The following is an 18,968-nucleotide window of genomic DNA, read 5'->3' on the forward strand; positions in this document are numbered from 1 at the left end:
TGGTAGACAAGTTCATAAACTCCCAAATAGCTCTAGCAAATTTCTCCATCAGAATATTGATCCCCTTCAGTTCAGCTGCAACCCATTCCTCTTGTACGGATCAACTCTGCCCCAAAGAGATCCCAATGATCCAAGAATCTGAATCCTGTCCCCTGCACCAGCTCTCAAGCCATGCATTCATCTGCCAGATCGTACTCTTCCTACACTTGCTAACCCGTGGCACGGTAAGTAAATACTACTGTTGAGGTCCTGGATTTTAATCTTCTGCCTAACTCCTTAAAATCACTCTTTAGGACCTTATCCCTTTTCCTCCTTATGTCTTTGGTACCAATCTGTCCAAAGACCTCTGGCTGCTCAACCTCCCCCTTAAGAATTTCATGCAACCAATCAGAGATGTCCTTGACCGTCGCACTAGGGAGGTGACCCACAAATTGTGCTGATTTGTTGACTTACCAGGTGGACACATTGCCTTCCATTTTTTATCCTTAAATACTATACATTGATATATACCATAAAACTTGCCAGTAGCTGCTATATTAAGTTCCTGTTTAAAAGCTAGTGCATTACCACCTACTGGACAGAATTGATTTTCCACAAATTCACCAACACACTAAAACAGTAGCTAATGAACTTGAAGGAGTTGAAAATTATGGTGCTGAAGAAGGGCTTATGCCCGAAATGTCGATTCTCCTGCTCCTCGGATGCTGCCTGGCCTGCTGCGCTTTTCCAGCACCACACTTTTCAACTCTTGTCTCCAGCATCTGCAGTCCTCACTTTCTCCTAAATGAACTTGAAGGACCCTATACAGACATCAAGCAAAACAAATGTAACTTACAAAATACCATGCAAGAACTGTAACAAACACTACATTGGACAAACGGGCAGAAAACTAGCCACTAGGATACATGAACATCAACTAGCCACAAAAAGACATGACCCACTCTCAGTAGTATCTTTATATACAGATGACAAAGACTACCACTTTGACTGGGACAACCCATCTATCCTAGGACAAGCCAAACACACACACACGTGAGAATTCCTAGGAGCATGGCATTCCAATTGGAATCTACAACAAACACATTGCCTTGGATCCCATTTACCACCCCCTAAGAAAAAGAACAGAAAATGATATCATCAACCCAAGGAAATTTAAACACATCAATAAAAAGCTGGCCATACCACCAGTGCTTCATCCGAAGGCTCAGTGATGATGTTACCTAGTATGGTGATGAAACATCTGAAACCAAACCTTCCAGCTCAGTGAGCGAACCTAAATCCAGAACCTCAACTGGAGTTACAATTTTTCTCAAAACTCACTAGAATTGATCTTATGTATTGCTTGAGACTGGAATTCAAAACTCTTTTTAAATTTGAAGTTATTGGTTGCTTAGCTGGTTGGTTTTCTTGCAAACGTTTTGTCTCCCTCCTGGGTGACATCATCTGTGCTGTGTAGCCTCTGGATGAAAGGCTGTCATTGTGATCTGCCCCGAATTTATATGGTTCTGTCCATTGTAGCAGGTGGTTCTACTTCTGGTTTTGTACAATAGTGGTCTGTAAATGGGGTCTATTTCACCGTAATTGTTTATGGAACCAGAGGATGAATACCAGGCCTCCAGCAATTCCCAAGCTGGTTTTGTTTAGCCTGTCCTATATTGTAGCATTGTCCCAGTTGAATTGGTGTCCTTTATGTCTGTGGTATTGATAGGAGGGAGGCCTGGTCGTGTCGTTTTGGCGCAAGCTGATGCTCATGTATTTTGGTGGCAAGTTTCCTGTCTGTCCTATGTAATGTTTCTTGCATTTGCTGCATGGTATTTTGTATATCACATTATTCAAATTGACACTCACGTATTCTGGTAGCAAGTTTCCTGCCATTTTGTCCTATGTAATGTTTCTTGCAATTGCTGCATGGTATTTTACATTGTACATTCTGCAAGCTCATGCTCATATATTCTGATGGAGAGTTTCCTGCTTGTTTGTCCTTTGAAATGCAAACTGATCAACAACTTCAACTGCAAACTGAGCTACTGATCTTTACTAAAATGTCTCCAGGATTGCAGAAGAGATTTTACTAATGGAAACTCACTGCTTTTACAACTGCAACATTTAAGAATAACTTTTGTGAGGAAAAAAGTTTTGAAATACCTTTTGTGCATTGGTGTGGTTGCTAGAGATAGGAAATGGTAAGCAGCTACTTATGTTGCTTAGTGGTTTTCAAGGGTCAAGGTGGAATAGATCTGCCATAAATCTAACTTGGGAATACTAGTAAAGCACACTAATAAAGGGTGACAAAATTGGCAAAATGTTTGATCATTTAGGACTGAAGCCAAAGAATGCCAGTAAAGCAATAAAAATGAGAGTTATTATAAGATCAATAAGAACTTTGCACTCTGCAGACAAATGCAGCTGATCTAAGCAATATGTTTGGTCGATCTTTTTTTTTCCCCTATAAATATTTCTAAAGAGTATTGGTTTGAATTTTTGTTTTGATGTGTGCTGTTCTTAATCTGCACACTCAATCAAGTAAGTTAGACAAAACTGCAAAACAAATATGTTGGTTTTGTGAACTGTCAGTTCTAACTTCAAACTTACATCATCTTTATGTTTAACCTACGTTAATGATTTTGTGTCTTGGTTGCAGATATATAGCTGTTTTCTTAAGTATTGGGAGTTTATGTATTTCTACATAAGTTTTGGAAAGTTTGCTTAGCAAGAGAAAGATATTGAAAATATTTGAGTCTTGCTGAATAAAATGGTGTGTGGTCCTGCTAAATAATCTTTTAGCACATAGCTGTGAAACTTGGATACTTTCAGAGATGTTACTTTTTTAAAATACATGATCATTAACAAGAACAGGTGCTTTCATTAAAGCTATTTTTGTATCTTTGAACGGAGTTTCAAATGATGACAGCTTTATTTTTGGTTGTTTGGCAGAATAAGTCCCGATTTTTCAACCTGTACACATTACTAAGCCCCTTGCAACATTCTAATAAATATCTTCTACGCTTCTTCTAAGACCTTGACTAAAATGTGTTTTCACGATATTGCAGCTTCAGCCTACAATTTATCCCAATTCCCTTATTTTAGCAGTCTTTATTTTTCTTGTTAAAGCCAAGGACCCCTTTTTGTTTTCTTCATAGTCTTTTGAATTTGTACATTGTTCAATGATTTGTATACCCCAGGTTCCTGCACCATAATTGTGTCATTTATTGCCTTTTGTCATATTTCCCACCAAAATGTGCCATCTTGCACTTCTCTGCATTAAATTAATCTGAAGCAGGTCTTCACAATTCACCAATCCATGTTTTGTCAAAGTTTGTTCCTGCCTTCCTAACTGCTAGTTTGAAGAGTCCAATATAAATAGAAATGGGGTAGTATTAACTCAGGTTCATATAGAAGCACTGGAGTCATACAGCACAGAAACTGACCGTTTCTTCCAACTGGTTCACGCCAACCATGTTCCTAAACTAATCAACCTGCATTTGGCCCATAATTCTCCAAATCCTTCCTATTCATTTACTTATCAAAATATCTTTTAAATGTTGTAACTGTACCGGGACCTACCAGATCCTCTTGGCAGTTCGTTCCACACACGTACCACACTTTGTTTAAGAAAACAAGTTGTCCCTCATGCCCTTCTTAAAACTTTCACCTCTCACCTGTACAATATGTCCCCTAGTTTTGAACTCCCCCACTACAGGGAAAAGACTCTTGCTATTCACCTTAATCTATGCCCCTCATGATTTTATAAAACTCTATAAGGTCATGCCTCAACCTCCTACACTCCAATGAAAAAAATCCCAGCCTATTTTAATTGCTCATCCCCTCCAACTTGACAACATCCTGGTAAATCTTTTCTGAACTCTCTTCGATTTAATAATATCTTTCCTATAGTAGGGCAACCAGAACTGCCCACAGTACTCCAGAAGAGACCACGTCAGTGTACAACCGCAACATGACATCCCAACTCCTATATTCTAAGGTCTGAGCAATGGGGGCAAGAGTGCAAAATGCCTTCACAACCAACCTGTCTACCTGTGACACTAATTTCAAAGAAATATGTACCTGAACCCCTAGGTCTCTCTGTTCAATAACACTATCCAGGGTCCTACCATTAGCTGAATAATTCCTGCCCTTGTTTGTTTTATCAAAACACATTACTAGTTGATCAATCTCAGTCAAATCTCTCTCAAGAATTGCTGTGGGATTTGTTACACCTATGCAGTCAATAGAGCTGTTATCAGGGTGGGAGGAGCACAGTAAAGATATATTGATACATTGCAATTTCTGTCTTACACCGACGTTAAATTAGCAGTGTAAACGCAGAATCAAGTGTAAACTGATCCAGAGCAAAGCAATATTTTGAGTTCATGTAAATTTTGTTTTGAAAGTTTTGAAATTGTGCTCTATCTGCCCAATCCAGTTCATCAAGCACATCATACCGATCCCCGGGGAACGCAAATTTCCATTCAAGCTTGAAAAACAACAGTCACCGTTACTGTCTGCTTTCTGTCCCTCAGTAAATTTTGTATCCACTAACCACTATCCGTTTGATTCTGGTAATTTTACTTCCCTGTCTGAGTTAGATTAATAGTTGTAGTGCCTAAACAAGTCATTCTGCTCAACTGGTAAAATGCTGGTGGCTTTGTTCCATATAAGCCACCTTTAATCTCTACCTACTTCTTTCAGCACAGTCTTTCCACCCTCATGCTAATCTAGCTTCTCCTTAAATGCATGTAGCACTTTGGGAAGCATCTTTTCAAAATCCATGAACATAACAAATACACTGTCCTACCTTTGTCAAAGAATGCATTGAGGTTGTTCAAATAGAATTAGTTTTTGGTAAGTCTGCATTAATTCTCCTTTATTAATCTGCTGCTTAGTTTATTACCATGTCTCATACTGACCCTCTGTAGGAAAATATATGTTCATACACAGGGGCCCGTTCTCTGCAAACAAAGGGATTATGTTTAAGCCTTTTACCTGGTCACTTGGAGAGCCTATAGTTCCTTGCTTTCTACAGTACAACGCCTCAGACAATGGCAGTCAACTTGCTGACCCATTTGTCCTGTAGTATAGATGTGCCAATTTGATATTCTTGATTGACTTGAGCGCCAGACAACATTTGGCAACATGTCTCTCTTCAAAATACTCTGATTATTTGTTTACTTGCTTAACTATTAGTAAATTGATTTTATGACTTGGCATCTGGAATTAATTTATTTTTAACTCTATCTTAATCAATTTATCCTTTTCTTCGAGGACATGCTAATCTTTCCCAGATTTACTGTGATATGATATACCTTATGCTGGAGAGAGGACACATGCAACCGTACAAATTAGGAACAGAAATAGACTATTTGAACCTTTAAGCCTGTCCCTTTCACTTAATAAGACCACGGCTGATCTGTTTGTTTTGATTTCCACATTTCCATCTACCACCGATAACCTTTGGTTCCCTTGCCTGATAAAAAATCTACCTCCACTTTAAAATAAAATTCAATGATCACTGCCCAATGCAATGTCCAATGTCTCCAGCTCTTGGAGGAAAAACAACACTTTCTGAAAAGTGACCCATAATTTTAAAACCATGCCCAATATTTTGAGCAACTAGCTGAAGGTAGTTGACCTCAGACAATCCATACAGTGACGTCCTGGGTCTGAGGAGATTGATTTTCAGTAACAATAATCATTTTCTTTTGCTCTGCTCTGAATCAGTTTACACTTGATTCTGCATTTACACTGCTAGTTCAACATTGGTGTAAGACAGAAATCACAATGCTTCAATTTACCTTTACTGTGTTCCTCCCATCCTGAAAACAGCTCTATCAACTGAAAGGGTATGATATTCCTTACAGCAACACTTAGATTAGATTAGATTAGATTAGATTACTTGTGTGAGATTGACAAGCTAGTGCTCCACTGAGGGCATTTGTATCATATGGACCTGAGTTAAATCTATCCAATCTTTATTTACATTGGACTTTTCAAACCAATCATTAGGAAATGCCTGCTCTTATGAATACAGACACTGCAGAGGGCACATTCTTGGTACCTTCAATGTTTGTGTTCCCAGTTAGTACAGACTAAAGGCAATCAGAAACTAATTCTGGCTGCCTTGCCTCTCAAACTGCATTACAAGTGAGGCAGCAAATAAAGCGTTGAGTGAAGTGGTGAGGAGTTCCAAGCAAAGTGGTGGCTAAGTCCTGAGAGGGAAGTAGAAGGAGAGATGAAGAGGAGTCAGGAGAGGAAACAGAGTTTGGAGATGGGCAATGATGCACACATGGTACCAAAAGTTAGGGAAACTGTGTGTGTATGTCTTGTCTGTCTATCTTGTCTATCTATAGTACTTAATTGCTATTCAGCATCAGCATTCTAGAAGGCTTTTGTACTGTCAATCTGCACTACTAAAGTAATTAGATTACTTACAATGTGGAAACAGGCCCTTTGGCCCAACAAGTCCACACTGCCCCGCCGAAGTGCAACCCACCCATACCCCTACATCTACCCCTTACCTAACACTACGGGCAATTTAGCATAGCCAATTCACCTGACCTGCACATCTTTGGACTGTGGGAGGAAACCGGAGCACCCGGAGGAAACCCACGCAGACACGGGGAGAATGTGCAAACTCCACACAGTCAGTCACCTGAAGCGGGAATTGAACCCGGGTCTCTGGCGCTGTGAGGCAGCAGTGCTAACCACCGTGCCGCCCACTTTTTTTAAAATTTCCCATCAACCACCACCCTTTGTCTGAACTTTCAGAGGGAAAGCCTGCCTTGCTATACCACAGCACCACCTAATGACAATATATGACAAAATTAAACTTGGTTTTTCAGACATGCTGCAGTTGGCTTTTTCTCTTCCTTTTCAATCCATGTTCAATTGTAAAAAAGGCAATAGAGTTCAAGTTCTAAGCATTAACAAAAACTCTATCAATATATTCTCTGAAAGTAGATTTTTAAGAATAAGTTTAATTTTCTATTTACATGCTGCTATATAATGCATTTTACGATTTTGTTTGAGTCAAAAAACAGCAATCTTAAACCTGCATTCATCAAATATATAAATACAGTTTCATAAATGTTTATTGTATAATTGTAAATAAGTAATTAAGATAGTAACTGTTTAAATCTAATGAATTAAATTAAAAAGCGTAGGGAGCAATATCTTTTGAAGAGAAATGTCCGTGCTATAAATGCCATATTTCTTTACGCTAATATTAAACATCTTAGCTACAGTACAGCCAGACTTAGATTAAAGCAACACTTAATCCTTGCCTCTTGCTTCATAACGTGCCTCAGTTCTAATGCCAATTTCAGATTTACGGTTTTCTAGTGTCTTATTTGCCTGCTCCCTGAATTCCAGAGGTGAAGTGATACCAGGTTGGGCTGATGGAATTTCTTTCATGACAAGTGTCAGACCCAGAACACTGGAAGATGGCTGTGATTCTTGGAGGCTAATTGTTTTGGAACTAGGCTGGAGCTTCTGGCGTTTCCCACAATACTATCTGGGCAACTGTTTTCAGCTGCTTTATCAAGGATCTTCCTTTCATCCTGGAGATGTCCAGTGATGAATCCAGGGATTCTTGGTGATACACTCCATCAAATGCAGCTGCGTCAAGGCAATGAAAAGCATTTCATAACATTCCTGAGTTGTGACTTCCTGGAGGGGCTTTCTAAAATCATGAGGTAAGCCCTTTGTTACAGAAGACCGACTTTCTGACCAGCTGGAATAACAAGTTATTTATGTGGCTCTTCCAATTAAAGTTTTGGTCAGTGATGACTCTCACTCCACTGTTGGCAAGGTGACAGTAATAACTTTGAAGAGTTAAAAACAATTGGCATTAGAACTCAGGCATGTTATGAAGCAAGAGTCAAGGATTGAGGCTTGCTTTAATATAAATCTGGCTGTAATGTACCGAAGATGTTTGATATTAACTTGAGGAAATATGGCATTTCTAAAAATTTTCCTATTAGAAAATCAAATGAAGAGTGATCAATGATGAGGTGAGTTTAAGGAGTAAGCTGGTTAAAATAAATGATGAACAAAATTTGACAGCATAAGTAGAGAAGGCATTACGGCCCACATGACAGAAACAGTTCATTGAAAAGATGCAGGCAAAATGTTTCATTTTGGTTACAACCTCAGCTGAAAAAGATGAAGGTGTCAAGAGTAGATTTTCTTGCAAGTGGTGTTGACACTTTTTTTGAAAGGTTCTGGGACTAAGTGGATAAAAGAGGGTTGCTACTGGTAAGCATGCAACTGTGAAAAGCAAGTGGGATGATCAGGAGGGAATGAAAAGGAGTCAATTTTACTTCTCTGCTTTCCACAAAATGAAGATCTTATTCCACAACTATGTACTTGACCTGTATTGTTACCGGTGGAAATTAATGTTGATTTAATGTCATGCATAATAATTCCTCAATAATTAAAAATACAAATGGTCCTCCCACAAGTCCAAAGGTTGAAACATGAAATGAATAAAATATGTTGTCAGGACTATTATTCTGGCCTTTAGTAATTCTAATTCTGCGTAACCTCATTTTGAACAGCATGTTCTTTTGTTTATAATAAGCAGACCACAGACACTACTCAAACAGACATGCTTACAAACTGCAAAACGCAATGTCTAAGATTAGGTGTGATTCCATAATTGGGCAGCATATGTTGAATGTGATGAAAGCTACACCAGCAACCAATGTTAAGATAATCAGTAGAGTTCAAAATGTACCTCATCTGTACTAACTAGAAGAGACAAACATTCAGATACAGGGGTCCTGTTTCCTGCAAACAATGGAAACATGTTCAAGCGTTGCATTTTTTTGCTTATCATCTAGGAACTTGGGGACCCTATAGTTGCCCTTTGCTTTCTCCATGGCAATGAGAGGTCACTTGCCAACCAATCAGCACCCTCTTCTCCTGTAAAATGTTGTGATTGATTGCCATTCTTATGTTTTCCCTGATGGGTGTGAAATGAAAAACATCCACAATATTCAACCTCTCTTTGTAAACTGTGTTTTCTTCCCCTCAATTACTTTTGAGATCTCAACCCATATAGCGAATGTAGATAGCAATGTGAAGGTGGAATGTTATGCATTTTCTTTACTTTTCAGAATTCATTTAATTTTGTTTCTTCTTACTTATTGATAACACTGACTTGCTCTGTTGCGACTTATGGAAGTTTTATGAGTCTGGTAATTTTATGATTTCCAATATGAACTTTTGAGACACAAGTAAAAGTGTAGGAGTAGGTTGTTCTGCCTCTCAAGCCTGTTTGCATTGAACAAAGTCATGGCTGATCAGATTGTGGCCTCAACTCCACTTTCCTATCTGCCATGCCACAACTCCTTGACTCCCTTGTCATCCAACAATCTGTTTAACTCAGCCCTGAATTTATTAAATGACCTAACCTTCACAGATCTCTGGCAAGCAAATTCCACATTAACTCTCTAAAATAAAAATGTCTCCTCATCTCAGTCTTGAATAGGTGACCTCTGATTTTAAAACTGTCTTCCCAAGTTCAAGACTTTCATCTGTCATCATCCATCTTGCTAAGTCACCTCAGGATCTTGTGTTTCAGGAGGATCATTTCTCAATCTTCTAAACTCCAATAGATATAGGAATAACCTTCTCAACTTCTCATAACAGAACCTCTTCATCTTGGGAATCAGTCAAGTGAACCTTCTCTAATTATTTTTAAGTCAACTAATTCCTTCAATGTGTTTTCACATGTACATACAGGAAGGCTTTAAATCACAGTTGCATTTTTCCTGTGACATAACTCCAAGTGAATAAGATGGTGTTCTGATTTATCCTATGTAATGTGCAATATATTTTCAGAGTGACTGACCCCATGGGACTAGACGAATTGAAATGATTGCTTCTGGTATCAATGACTGGAAGTAGGGAACGAAAATGGTATGGATTTAAGGTGGTCTGTGTGAGAGGTTTAAGGATGGCTGATGTGGAATCTACCGATGGTGGGGGGAGACAAAGTAGAACATAGATCATAAGCTTTTGTTAAATCTGTTTCTCTTCCAGAAAAGGTCTTTCCAAACCACTGAAAGTGCCTGCTGAACTTATGCTGAACTTAGTCCAGCTTGCACTTTAACTAACAGCTACAAACCAATTCTTCTGAGAATTATTCCACTGCTTTGCAAAAAGCCAAGCTCCTGAGTTTTGAGTTGCCTGAATGCTTTTAATAAGGCAGGAGAATGTATGTATTTTTAAATCCTTATCGATGGAGAGAGAGGTTGACTTTCACATTTTGCAGCAGAGGACTGGATGGTAGTCTCGGCTGGTGTTGTGGGAACAAGTGAGTGATTGACCTGGTAGGAACAAGACTGACTGCACCAGGGACTACAGTCTCAGAATCGGGGCTAGCCATTTATGACTGAGATGGGGAGAGAGAATTACTGCCCTTGGAGATGGAGTTCTTGGAATTCTCTACCTTGGATGGTTGTAGACACTCTGTCATCAAGTATATTCAAGATGGGATTTAATAGATTTCTAATGACTTATGATATAAAGGATCAACCAATTTTGTATCAGCATAAATGTTGTCACTTTGATGTATCATTTCTGTTAAATCTGTTTATGGCAATTAAGAAATAATGTTGAAAATCCATTTACACCACATCAACAACATTACCCTTAATGACTGCGATAGACATTCCCTGGGGTGGGGGAGTCCAGAACTAGAGGGCATAGGTTTAGAGTGAGAGGGGAAAGATATAAAAGGGACCTAAGGGACAACATTTTCGAGTAGAGGGTGGCGCGTGTATGGAGAAAGTGCCTAAGGAAGTGGGGGAGGCTAGTACAATTACGACATTTAAAGGGCATCAGGATGGGTATATGAATAGGAAGGGGTTAAAGGGATATGGGCCAAGTGCTGACAAATGGGACTAGATTAATTTAGGATATCTGGTCAGCATGGACAAGTTGGACTGAAGAGTCTGTTTCTGTGCTGTACATCTTTATGACTCTATGTTACCTCTTCAAAACGTAACAGTTAGATATGAATTTCTATTGGAAAAATCCATGCTGGCTTTTGCTAAACTATTCTACCTTTTCCATGTGCCTACCGATTTTCTTCAAATATTTCATTTTTGAAGTTTCCACACTACTGGAGTTAAAGTGTGGAATCCGGAACGATGAAGGGCTTATATCCGAAACATCAACTCTTCTGCTGCCTGACCACCTGTGCTTTTCCAGGACCACACTTTTTGACTTTGGTCTTCTTCAGTTTTGAACACATCAAATGACACTATGGCCTGGGTAGCAAGTACCTCGTTGGCAAAGACCGATCCAAATCACTAATTTAACATTCAGCCAAGTGTAAATCCCTTTTTTAGTTCCTAAATGGCCCTGCTCCTCCTCTTACCACCCCTTTTCCAATGATGTGCTTACTTTGGACATTGGGATTCCCCTCTTATCTTGGCTAATAGTCTTTTCTCATCATTCCTCTTTGCTTCCCTAAAATCCTTTTCAAGTTCCTGCCTGAGTTTTCTGTATTACTCTTGATTTTTAATTGTACTTTCCACAATAACCTGTCATAAGCATAGTTTTTCTTCATTTTAACTTGTAGTTTCCTTCTTATCCAAGGAGCTCTGAGTGTGTCTGTTTGACCTTTTCATTTTAGGAAAAAAATCTTGATTGTACTGAACCCTCAATTGTTTGAAGGTGGCCAATTGTTCAGCTGCAGTTTTTCCTACCAATCTTTTTTATTTTATCTGGTCCAGTTTCTTTCTTGTGCCATTGAAATTGCTTTCCCCCATTTAATTATTCTACTGCAGATTTCTCATTGTCCCTTTCTATCATCACCTTAAACCTTTCAATACAATGATCAGTTCTTCTGAAGTGTTCCCCACTAACACTGATCTACATGGTTCATTTTATTTCCAAGAACCATGTCTAACAGTGCAAGCTTTCTTTTTGGACTGGACACATATTGATGTAGGAAATTTTCCTGAACACAATCTAGGAAACGTTTGTCTCTCTCTCTCTCTACCCTTTACACTATCCAAGTCTACGTTCATGAAGTTAAACTCCCATAGTCTAAAATGTTGGCAACTCTGTAATTTCCCTGCAGATGTGTTCTTCTACATCCTTCCCACTAGTTGGTGCTCTATAGACTACACCAAGCAATGTTATTTTACCCTTGTTGTTCCTTACCTCGAGCCAGATCAATTATTTTCCTTTACTCTCTGGGATTTGCGTTTTCTTCAGCACTGCAATTCTCTCTTTGACCATCCTTTTACCTTACCTATTGTTTCTGGGTACCCATAACTGTTTAGCATTCAATTCTGCCCTTCCTTCGGTCTCTAAATGCCACAACAACATTTTTCCAGATAGCAATATGAGCCTGTAATTTCCCAATCTTACTGAAAACAATATACTGATGCCTAGCTTCCATGCACAGTAACCCTGATTTTAGACATCACTACTTTCTCCTTCACCTATTAATTTTTGTATTCTCTATATTCTATCATCCATTCGCAGCAAGTCTATTGTGCACCTTGGTATTCACGTCTAATCTCCTTCAGATCCAAGTCACCTGACGCCTGGAGGAAGAACACCTCATCTTCCGCCTCGGGACCCTCCAACCCGCACGGCATCAATGTTGATTTTGCCAGTTTCCTCATCTCCCTTCCCCACCTCATCCCAGATCCAACCCTCCAACTCGGCACCGCCCTCTTGAACGGTCCTACCTGTACAACTTCCTTCCCACCTATCTGCTCCACCCTCCCCTCCGACCTATCACCATCATCCCCTGCCTGCATCTAACTATCCTCTTCCCCTCAGCGCCCTTTCCCCCATCCACATTTCTGATGAAGCACTTATGCCCGAAATGTTGATTCTCCTGCTCCTCGGATGCTGCCTGACCTTGCTTTTCCAGTGCCACACTTTTTGATTCATGCCTAATACTCTCTCTTCGTTCCCACGTTCCTGCCAAGTTAGTGAAAAGCCCTCCCAATGGCACAAGCAAAACACCCTCAAGTAACTTAGCCCCAGCTATGTTTCAAGTGTAACCCATCCAGATTGCACAGCTGTAGTCATCCACAGAGGCACTCCCAGTCCCAGTGTGTCAGGAACCTAAAGTCCTCTTTCCTGCACCAGCTTTACAGTCGCAGATTCACTTGCTTTACCATTCCATTTTTGTACTTGCTTCTGCAAGGTACTAGAAATAATCCAGAGATTACTACATTTGAGGTTTTGCTTGCTAAGTTTCTACCCAGCTCTGGGAATTCTGACTGCAGGACCACATCCCCTTTCTAACCAAGCCACTGGTACCATTGTGGGCCATGACTTCTGCCTGTTCACATTCTTCCTACCCACGTTACCCAGAAGAATGTTCTGCAGCTGCTATATGATATTTGACCTTGGCCCCAGGGAGGCAGCACACTATCATAGATTCATATATATGGGCACAGAAATTTGGAGATAGTGAGGACTGCAGATGCTGGAGAGTCAGAGTGGATAAAGAGTGGAGCTGGAAAAAGCACAGGTCAAGCAGCATCCGAGGAGGAAGGGAGTCAATGTTTCAAGTTGAAATCTTTCGTCAGGCTTGGGGGAGGGGAAGGAAGTTATGAACCAAATAGAGGGATCGGGTGGTGCTGGGAGCAATGTACTGGGGCTGGTGATAGGTGGACGCAGGTAGGAGGTGGCTGTGATTGGTCAATGGGAAGGGTGGAGCAGATTGGTGGGAAGGAAGATGGAAGGTAGGGTTAGGTTAAAGAGGGTTGGGTGGAGAGGGAAGGCTAGGGTGGAGAGGGAAGGCTAGGCCTAAGATGAGGTGGGGCTTGGGGAGGTTTGGAAGCCGGTGAATTCTATGTTATGGCTGTATGGTTGAAAGTTCCTGAAGCGGAAGATGAGATGTTCTTCCTCCAATTTGTTTTGACGGTGGAGAAGACCCAGGATGGACATGCCGTCGGGGGTGTGGGATTAGGGGGTTGAAATGGCTGGCAACTGGATGGTGGGGTTGATTGATGTGTAAGGACCATAAATGTTCCCTGAACCAGTTCCCAAGTTTGCGCTCAGTCTCTCCGATGTAGAGGACACCACATCGGGACCAACGGATGCAATAAATCAGGCTTGAGGAAATGCAAGTCAATCTTTGCCAGACTTGGGGCTGGATTCTTTAGGATCTTGAACGGAGGTGAGGGGGAGGTGTGGAGGCAGGGTTTACATCTCCTACACAGAAATGCCAACCTGTTCCCTTAGCTGATGAACTCTTTATCATGATTACTCTACCTTCCCGCCCACATAGCTGCTCATGATGCCACAAACCTGGCTCTGACTACACTCCCTTGAGGAATCGGTGTCCTCAGTGCATTAGTGAGTGTGGACATTCAGTTAACTCTTACACCACCTGCCTGGTATTTTGCTTCAACTGCCTAGTAGTCACCGATTCACTTCTGACTCCAGGTCCTTCAGCTGCAATGGTCACCTCTCTGAATCCACCCATCTAACTCTCAGACTTGCAGATGTGCCACTGTGACTCCTGCCCCTGCTTGAGCTCTGAAACCCAGAACTCATGTTTCTTCAGCTGACAGCACTTCATGAATGTATGATCCTCTAGGAAGAGAGTAGGCCCATGACTTCCCACATATTCCACTTAATCTACCATAATTTTAAAATAACTTTTCTCTACTTTCGATTACTTACAGCACTTTAATGTTAGGGCTGAAGCACTATAAAATGGCTGAAAGTGCTCCTTGGTTGGTATAAAATGGCTGGGGATTTTTTTTTCAGCTGAAACAGGAGCTTACACAAGTCAAACTATAAGAAATTACATGATTTCGTAGAGGGAGTAAGCTGAAGGTAACCCAGCTGAGGTACCATATAAACGGTCACATGAAATGCATACAATGGGCTCCATTAGACAGAAAAAGATGTGATGCTTGTGTAGAGAACCATGGCGAACCTATCATTGTAACACATTGTGTAAGTTTTAGTAAATGCGTGGCCATGTATTGTATTCTACAGCAAAGAAAAATGAGAAAGCGTAGCCACCTATTAAATATTGAAATGTGGTTTTAAACATTGTGGGATTTAACTATAATTCCTGTGAAAGTTCAGTCTGAGGCGGATTGAAAAGACCCACTATTATCAGCCAGGGAGTGCTGTCTGGAATGTAGTTGAATAAAATGTATTATGGCCACTCAGGGATAATTGGTAAGGGGGTCTGGTGAGCATGAGATCATGAGTCAGCCTAGAACTGTCCATGAACTGATCGTATGGTCACATAATTAATCTGATCAGGTATGTATGTAATCAATTAATAAGACGATTGGTTTGTAATATCCATGGCAGGTTACAAACAGATGTATAAAAAGTGTATGTTTCCCATTATTCAATGGCGAAGTCTCTGGACTGCCAGCCATTTCTTTCCCCATCAGCATAAAACAACACACTCTTTGTTTCCGGAGGTGGATTCATTTAGTCATTCTGCCTTAACATTTTTTATTTTGGAACTGATTTTCTCTTTTTTCACCCTGGAGTCTCTCAGTTAAATCCAAGCACAGCCACTTATTTACAAACAAATAAATGCTTTTGTAATTTGCAGTAATTTAAAGACAGTCCCTAATAGCAGTTTCTTGCTAGCCTCTGACTTCACAGATTTTCTGTGATGGTATTATTGTTTCTCTTTGACAGTACTGAAAGCAGCTGGGAAATGGTGGTATTTATGCTGCAGGAAGGGGTAAGTTGAATAGATGGAGACGGTGCCCAGAGACAGAGAGTCAGAAAAGGAGAATTCGAATGTGGAATTGCTGATAATAAATTGGGGTCGGGGGCAGAGATGCAGAATGGGCCCTCATGGGAAGCGTGAATGGTTGAAAATGGGTTGTCTGTGTAGGGAGCAATCCGTACAGGACAGGATCAGGGGTATGAGGGGTGCAGGGGTAGGTAGTGAACATGGTAGAAGATAAGGGCACTTATCGAGCCAGTGCAGTTTTCTGCAGATATTTCATTGCCTCACTAGGTAATATCATCAGTGCATCTTTCATAAGGTGTTGGTGGTCTGTCCTGCTTGGTATTTATATGTCTCTGTTTGTTGGTACTTCCTTTTCTGTATCTGAGTGGTTTATATATGGGGTTCAGTTCAATGTGTGAATTGATTGAATTCTGGTGGAATGCCAGGCTTCAAGGAATTCTCATGTCTCTTTGTTTAGCCTGTCCTAAGATGGTTACATTGTCCCAGTTGAATTCATGTCCTTTGTTGTCTGTGTGGTTGGAAGTGAGAGAGTCCTAGTCCTGTCTGGCAGTGGTGAGCTGATGTTTGTGCACTCGTATGGTCAGTTTTCTTTTGTAGTGTCTTATGTAGTGTTTTTCATAGTCTTTGCAGGGTATCTTGTAGATAATGTTGGTCCTGTTGGATGTGGGTGTCCGATCTTTAAGCTTTGTGAGGAGCTGGTGAAAGATATTTACTGGTTTGTGGGCTGCTAAGATTCTTGGGGGTCTGAGTGGTCGGCTACTCATTTCTGAACCTATGACCTCATTCAAAACCCGAGCTACAAATCTTTGCAAAAACTCAACGGAGGAAGGTCTCTGAAATTGCTCAACTCAATATTGAGTCCTCGGCAGAAGATGAGGTGTTGTTTCTTCAACTTGCTTTGAGCTTTGCTGAAGCATTATAGCCGATCTGAGACAATGAGGTTGGGAACATGGTAGGATGTTGAAGTGGCAGGTAACTGCAAAGTAATCTAAATTTTGTCTCCTTAATGTGGAGGAAACTGCATTGTGAACAGCGAAAACAGTAGATTAGATTGAATGAAGTCCAGGTAAATCATTGCTTCACTTGGAAGGTGTGTCTGGGCCCTTGGATAGTGAGGAGGAAGAAAGTAAATGGAGAAGTGTTAAGCGGAGAAGGAGTGTAGCAGAGAGAACAGTCCCTATCAGACACTGACATGAGAAGGGAGGAGAATATGTGCCTATGGAGGTAGGAGAAATTATTTTGAAGAACAAGTGAATTCTTTTTGGTATTCTGCTCATGATTTAACACTTGACCAACATCATTGATAAACAGATGATAAAAAACAAATCTGTTTTCTACAATACAGAAGGCCATTCAGCCCATTGAACCTACATTGACTTGTGTGAAAGGCAATCCAGTTGGTCCCACTCCTCCCAAAACCCTTACATTGCTGCAATTTTTTCCTGCTTCAGTAATTTATCAATTTGCTTTCGAATGCTACTAGTGGATCTGTGTACTCCACCCTATCAGAAAATATATTCCAAATGCTAAGCACCTTCTGTAAATTAAAAGAGAAGGTTGTTGAGTCCTTCAAGTCTTCCTTTTTACTCTTTATCTGATCATGATCAAATCTGTATGGGACTTTCCGTGCACAAATTTGCTGCCACAGTCCCTACACTTGAGAAGAACTTTATCAGCTGAAAAGCAATTTGGAGTCCCTAATGTTATGAAAGGGGTTATATAAATTGGTCTTTATTTAAAGTTTCTAAAATAGAACTTTCAAGTACACTATCCCTTATGGAAGTGATCACTTCAATGGTGCCGTGAGCCCCTGCAATATCCTGTGGATTCTGCTTTGGTAGGAGGTTTCAATGTCTACTGGCATGTTTAATTTCAACTACAAAACCAGTCTTTTTTGGAGACTACAGCGTGTTTGCAATTCTGCAGCCTGGCCACTGAGTGGCTCAACTGCAATATGTGCACTCAGATGCCTGTTAAGTTGCTTCTTGCAAGGATTGTAAACTTGACTCTTTTTTAATCCAATTACAAAGTTTTTAATCTTAACAGCTAATTGTATACCCAGCCTTTATGACCTCTGTCAATTTCTTGGCTTGGTCTCTTTTATTGGTACAGGGACTGGGCAGGAACATACATAGATTCAGTCCTCAAGCCCTGTGAAGGACACTTTGCTTCTTTGTCCAAACTTAAATATTTTAGCATCCAGTTGCTCACCTCAATCTGAAGGAATATAACAAAATATGCACCTCTGAAATATTGCTGAAATTGAGGAAAATTCTACACAAGATTTAGGTCTTGCACTCAGCGGGAGAGACACAAGAATGCCAAAGTTCAAAGCCAGCAATAATTTACACCAGATGAGAAAACTGTGCTGGCTGTTACACTTCACCTCCCCCTCTACTCCGCCAAGGACATGCAGGTCGTGGGCCTCCTTCACCACCAAATCATAGCCACTCAAAGACTGGAGGAAGAACGCCTCATCTTCCGCCTTGGGACCCTCGACCCTCACAGAATGTCGATTTCATCTTTCTCCCCACCTCTGACCTATCATCATCACCCCCTACCTTCATCCAACTATTACATTCCCAGCTACATTCCCCTCCCCCCAAGTCCACCTCCTTCCCATTTGGCTCTTAGCCTCCTTGCTTCCTCCATTTTTTTGATTTCAAAAATATACTTTATTCATAAAATTATTTTGATGTCTATACAATTGGTCATGCTATTCTTATGCACACATTGCATTTCTTTACATACTGAGATCGGAATCAATCATTCGTATATACAAGTCTGTACATGGACCATCCAGATATTTTGCTGAGGTGTCAGCTGGGCCCAATTTCTGAGTGGGCCCCCTGTTCTTCTTAGGCAGGCAGATGTTACACGGTGGTCTTTCCTCACCGCGCCTTGGCGGCAGTTGCCCCAAGCTCCAGCGCGTCCCTCAACACATAGTCCTGGACCTTGGAATGTGCCAGTCTGCTACACTCAGTCGGGGTCAACCCAGTCTCGTCCCCCCTGCAGCCGCTTCGAGGGCAGCGTGCGGTGTGGCTGAGAGTCCGGGCGTGCATAAAGGGTCTCACAGGCAGAGCCCTTCTCACCACCAGCCAAGCCATGTCTTGGTGCTTGTTGGAAAGTTCTGGCGATGAGGCATTCTGCCATATGGCTTTGACAGTATGCTCAGGGAACCGCTCGATAGGATCCGCCCTCTCCTTTTCCTGAAGGGTTTAAAGGACACTACGTGCTGACCACTTCC

This window comes from Chiloscyllium plagiosum, chromosome 10 (genome assembly GCF_004010195.1).
Source record: "Chiloscyllium plagiosum isolate BGI_BamShark_2017 chromosome 10, ASM401019v2, whole genome shotgun sequence".
Classification (NCBI taxonomy): domain Eukaryota; kingdom Metazoa; phylum Chordata; class Chondrichthyes; order Orectolobiformes; family Hemiscylliidae; genus Chiloscyllium; species Chiloscyllium plagiosum.